Source organism: Chelonoidis abingdonii, chromosome 4 (assembly GCF_003597395.2).
Source record: "Chelonoidis abingdonii isolate Lonesome George chromosome 4, CheloAbing_2.0, whole genome shotgun sequence".
Lineage (NCBI taxonomy): Eukaryota > Metazoa > Chordata > Testudines > Testudinidae > Chelonoidis > Chelonoidis abingdonii.
In genome coordinates, this window is record NC_133772.1 from 109413618 (window position 1) to 109419615 (window position 5998).

A 5998-nucleotide genomic window follows, 5' to 3' on the forward strand; every position below is an offset into this window, starting at 1 on the left:
GCCATTTCCAAGTTTCCTGTTACTGTTTCTCCCTCCTCACTGAGCAGTGGGCCTACCCTGTCCTTGGTCTTCCTCTTGCTTCTAATGTATTGATAAAAAGTCTTCTTGTTTCCCTTTATTCCCATAGCTAGTTTGAGCTCATTTTGTGCCTTTGCCTTTCTAATCTTGCCCCTGCATTCCTGTGTTGTTTGCCTATATTCATCCTTTGTAATCTGACCTAGTTTCCATTTTTTATATGACTCCTTTTTATTTTGTAGGTCATGCAAGATCTCGTGGTTAAGCCAAGGTGGTCTTTTGCCACATTTTCTATCTTTCCTACCCATCGGAATAGCTTGCTTTTGGGCCTTAATAGTGTCCCTTTGAAAAACTGCCAACTCTCCTCAGTTGTTTTTCCCCTCAGTCTTGATTCCCATGGGACCTTACCTAGTCAGCTCTCTGAGCTTACCAAAATCTCGCCTTCCTGAAATCCATTGTCTCTATTTGCTGTACTCCACCTTCTCCCCTTCCTTAGAATTGCAAACTCTATGATTTCATGATCACTTTCACCCAAGCTTCCTTCTACTTTCAAATTCTCAATGAGTTCCTCCCTATTTGTTAAAATCAAGTCTAGAACAGCTTCCCCCAGTAGCTTTTTCACCTTCTGAAATAAAAGTCTTCTGAAATAAAAAGTTGTCTGCAATGCAGTCCAGGAATTTATTGGATAGTCTGTGCCCTGTGGTGTTATTTTCCCAGCATATATCTGGATAGTTCAAGTCCCCCATCACCACCAAATCTTGGGCTTTGGATGATTTTGTTAGTTGTTTAAAAAAAGCCTCTTCCACCTGGTTAGATGGCCTGTAGTAGACTCCTAGCATGACATCACCCTTGTTTTTTACCCCTTTTATCCTAACCCAGAGACTCTCAGCACTTCCGTCTCCTATGTCCATCTCCACCTCAGTCCAAGTGTGTACACATTTTTAATATACAAGGCAACACCTCCTCCCTTTTTCCCCTGTTTATCCTATCTGGACATTTCTGTTAGAGCAAACTTGGTATCAGTACCTGCTAACTAGTGATCACCACACTTTGCACAGTAGAAGAATGCAAAATCATTTTAACTCTATTGGAGAACATTAGAGCCCAAAATAACCCTACTTAGCTGAAGTTCCTAAAGCTTTGAGACCCAAACAGAACACAGATGTTGGATAAACCTCACTCCTTTGCAAAATCCTTAGTAGGACTTTCTGCCATCATGAAACAATTATCTTACAATACCATTCCTAGCAACCTCCGACGGTAGACATATTTTCTACAAGGTGGGAAGAGGGGGAGGGAAGTCATAATTTTTTAAAAATCAGGTAACATTTCCAAGTTCTAGTTCTTCACTTTCTTCCCATTTTATAGTCTTAAATTGGGAAAGGATACTTTGCACTTGTTTAGTTTCCTCATTATTTAAAATTTGTTTCTACTGAACAGATTTTCTGAGAAGTTTCACACTTAAAATAGTCACCTATGCCAAGGGAGACAAATCCAGGGCTCCATTAATAGCCTTACTATGAGAATACAAAACTGATGAGCAAAGAGCCTGTGGTACCTTTGCAACCACCCCCCATTTCAATACAATGAACTGCCATAAGTCAAGAAAGATGAAATGTTTACATTAAACTATTTGCTGCTCCATCAGGGTTTGAAGTCAATCCTCCCTAGGTGCTTTGGAAAATCTTACCCGTAACAACTTAGGAGCCTAAAGTTGTGCTACTGTAAACACCTGCCAATTTTTTTTTTTTTTTTTTTGGAAAGAGTTCTAACTTACTGTATTGAATGTCTGTTAACCATGAAAAGTTTAGACAATGAAGCAATTTTATTTTGCAGTGACAGCTTTTATTATACTAAAAAGTTTAATACACAATTCTAGTCCCTAATGCTGCAAACATTTTTTGTGCTTAAATGGAAGGATACACAACAGCCCCACTGAAGTCAATGAGAGCAAAGTTCTGCATCAGTGTTTACAGGATCAAGGGCTTATAAGCAAAATATTTTTGGAAAGTTAACACTTTAGTAAGGTTTAGATAAGATACCCTACCAGTAATGGCATTTTAAACTCCCCACCCAGCACTTATAGTTTAGTTCATTATAAATTTAAATCTAAAGTTACAATAGCACAAATTTTCAAATTAATTTATAGCACCTCAACCTTTTTTTTTTTTAAACAGAAAAATTCAAAGTCTTCCACTCTGATATCCACACTCAGTTTATTAGGTTATATTTATGAAGCTATTAGTCTGATTTACACTTATGAAAACTAGGAGAGCTAGATCATGTATATTTCCCTAGCACTGTCCAAACTACAAGGTATTTTACCAACACTTTATCCGTATTTCTTATTGAATTTTCCAATTTGGAGGAATCTAAGATTTGCAGTATCAGTTCAGACTAATCACGTTTCTCTTAGGATGCAACATTCCACACACGTTCAGAGGTTAAATAAAGATGGTTACTGATCAAACGAAGATTTGTAAAATTCAAATACAATTGTGTAAGTAGATGTCCATTATCAAAATGTACTTTAACTGTACATATGATTATTTTAAGTTTATGTATTCTAGCTATTTATGTACAAACCTTTAACAAACACAGAATTGGTAGGTAAGGTCCCCTGAGAAGAAAATCTAAGGGAAAAAGGAATTCAGGAGAGCTGGCAGTTCTCAAGGAGACAATATTAAAAGGCAAAACTGAACTATTCTCATGCAAAAGGAAAGATAGGAAGAATAGTAAGAGGCCAACATGGCTCCACCAGGACCTCTTTAATAACCTGAAAATCAAAAAGGAAACATACAAAAATGGAAACATGGTCAAACTGATATGGAGGAGTACAAAAAGAACAACACAAATACATAGGGACAAAATCAGAAAGGCTAAGGCACAAAATAAGTTACACTGGGAAAGGGACATAAGGCAATGAGACGATGTTCTTTAAATACATGAAGAGGAAGAGAAAGATGAAGGAAAGTGCAGGTCCTCTGTGTAGGTGGGAAGGAGAGCTAATAACTGATGACATCAAGAAAGCTGAGGTGCTTAATTCCTATTTTGCTTTAGTCTTCACTAAAAAGGTTAATAATGCCCCAATGACAAAATACTCAACACAATTACTGTTGACAACCAGGGGGAAAGAATACAAGCCAAAATAGGGGAAGAACAGGTTAAAGACTATTTAGATAAATTAGATGTATTTAAATCAGCAGGGCAATATGAAATTCATCTTAGGGTACTTAAGGAACTAGCTGAAGCAGTCTCTGAGCCATTAGCAATTATGTTTAGAACTCCTAGAGGACAGGCGGTCCCAGGAGACTGGAGAAGGGCAAACATATTACCCATCTTTAAAAATGGGAACAGGGATTTACAGACCAGTCAGCCTAACTTCAATATCTGAAAAAATACTGGAGCAAATTATTAAGCAATCAATTTGTAAGCACCCAGAGGATAGCAGGGTTATAAGGAATAGTTAGCATGGATTTGTCAAGAACTGATCATGCCAAACCAACTTAATTTCCTTTAATAGAATTACTGACCTAGTGCATGGGGTTGGGGGAAGCAGTAGATGTGATATACCTTGATTTTAGTAAAGCTTTTGACATAGATGTGCATTACAGTCTCATAAACAAATGAGGGAAATGTGGTCTAGATGAATTTACTATAAGGTGGGTAATACCTGACTGAAAGTAATTATCCATGGTTTGCTGCCAAATTGGGAGGGCATATCTAGTGGGGTCCCACAAGGGTCAATCCTGGGCCCAGTATTATTCAATACATGTATTAACAATTTGGATGATGGGGTGGAGAGTGTGCTTATAAAATTTGCACATGACACAAAGCTGAGAGGGGTTGCAACCACTTTGGAAGGCAGGTTTAAAATTCAAAATGACTGGCAAATTGAAGAATTGGTCTGAATTCAGCAAGATGAAATTCAATAAAGACAAGTGCAAAATACTTCACTAAGGAAGGAAAAATCAAATACACAACAACAAAATGGGGAATAAACTGGCTAGCTGGTAGTACTGCTGAAAAGGACCTGGTGGTTATAACAGACCACAAACTGAATGAGAGTCACCAGTGTGCTGCAGCTGCAAAAAAGGCTAATATGATTCTGGGATGTATTAGCAGGAGTGTTCTATGTAAGACACAGAAGGTAATCGTCCTGCTCCACTCAGCACTGGTGAGGACCCAGCTGGAGTAGTGTCCAATTTTGGGCACCACAATTTAAGAAGGATGTGGATAAACTGGAAAGAGTCCAAAGGAGAGCAAGAAAAAACACGATTAAAAAAAAGTATAGAAAACCTGATCTATGAGGAAAGGTTGAAAAACCCCCCACAAAACTGGGCATGTTTAGTCTTGAAAACTGATGAGTAACCTGAGAGTCTTCCAATATGTTAAGAACTGTTAAAAAGAGGATGGTCATCAGTTGTTTTCCATGTCTACAGAAGATAGGACAAGCAGTAACTGGCTTAATCTGCAGCAAGGGAGATTTAGGTTCTATATTAGGGAAAACTTTCTACCTATAAGGGTAGTTAAGCTCTGGAATAGGCTTCTGGGGGGCATGGAGTCCCCATCACTGGAAGCTTTTAAAAACAAGTTGGACAAACACCTGTCAGGGTCCTGCCACAGCACAAGGGGCTGGACTTGACTTCAAGGTCTCTTCCAGTCCTACATCTCTATGATTCTAATAGCTAAGAGAAAGAACATGCATTCCTTTGCATTAGTCAAGAAAATGAACCATTTGTTCTGCTGTTCTAGGTCATTCTTACCCTTAAGTCTGGGAAATTAGTTAAAAGCAAACAAAAGGAATGGTTTAGAAAAAGAAAACAATATTTGCCACTAGTTTTAAGAATGAACAAATTTGATGCAGAATAGCACCACTCTCTAGGGCTTACAATCTATTCATACAAAACACTGGATATTAACATGGTTGGGGATTGTTTGTTTGTTTTTTTAAGCAAAGGAACACTTATTCTCTTCATTAAGTTCTACTTGATTTTAGCTTCCTCCTGGAAATCTGGAGACTTTAACCTTAAATTCTAGTTGAATAATGGTAGCACCCCTTCTACTGCAAACTGCTTTATAGGCAGTACTGGGCTTACACCCCGAGTCCTGAATCTGAACCCACAATCCTAGTGCTCAAAGGCAACAGTCTCATGATGACACTTGTGCATTTCTGCCTTTCATCTGCTGTTACTGTAATAAGAAACAGGCTATAGTTCTGTTTCCCCTCTCTCATCACTACTACCCACACCTAAAGCTACTTTCCTTTTCAAAAGAGGATGGATTAAATGATTGTTTTGTAGACTTAATAAAAGAAATTACGGAGACCCTGTAACACATCTTAGTAAGCAGCATGGTTTATATGATCAGTAGTAGTTTATCCTAAACTTTCATCTTCAATAATTAGGATTCAACTAATTTTTGGCACACAAGCACACTGTAAACAGCCACTTGACAGTTCTCATGGCACAGCTAGTCTATGGTGTGGCAGTTCTTTGTACCAGTTTACTAAACGTCTGCAATGTTCATCCACAATATGTAATTAGATTTATACAAAATAGATAAAATGTCAAACTGAAGCATTGTAGGTATTTATAATCTATTTACTAGTGGGACACTGACATGAATACTACAGTTTTCTAGAGCACATTAGATTTTGAGTTAAGCAGTTGCAACTGGTGCAGGAATTTCTCAGTCAGTCTTCTATATTCTACAATCTACGATTTACTGTATCAGACTAATAAGCCAAATCAAATGTGCAAGATTCGGTCTGTGCTAGCTGGTCTAATTTTTAAGTACTTTATCAACAGTTTTGCAAAATATCAGCCACCTAAGAATAATTTACTGTATGATTTACTTTAGACTTTAAGCTTTGCTGCACTTCAACACAATGGGAACTAACAATTATACACAATTTATGAATGACTGCTGCAGCTTAATGCTAAAAATCCTCATGCTGATACAATAAAATATTTTACAATGA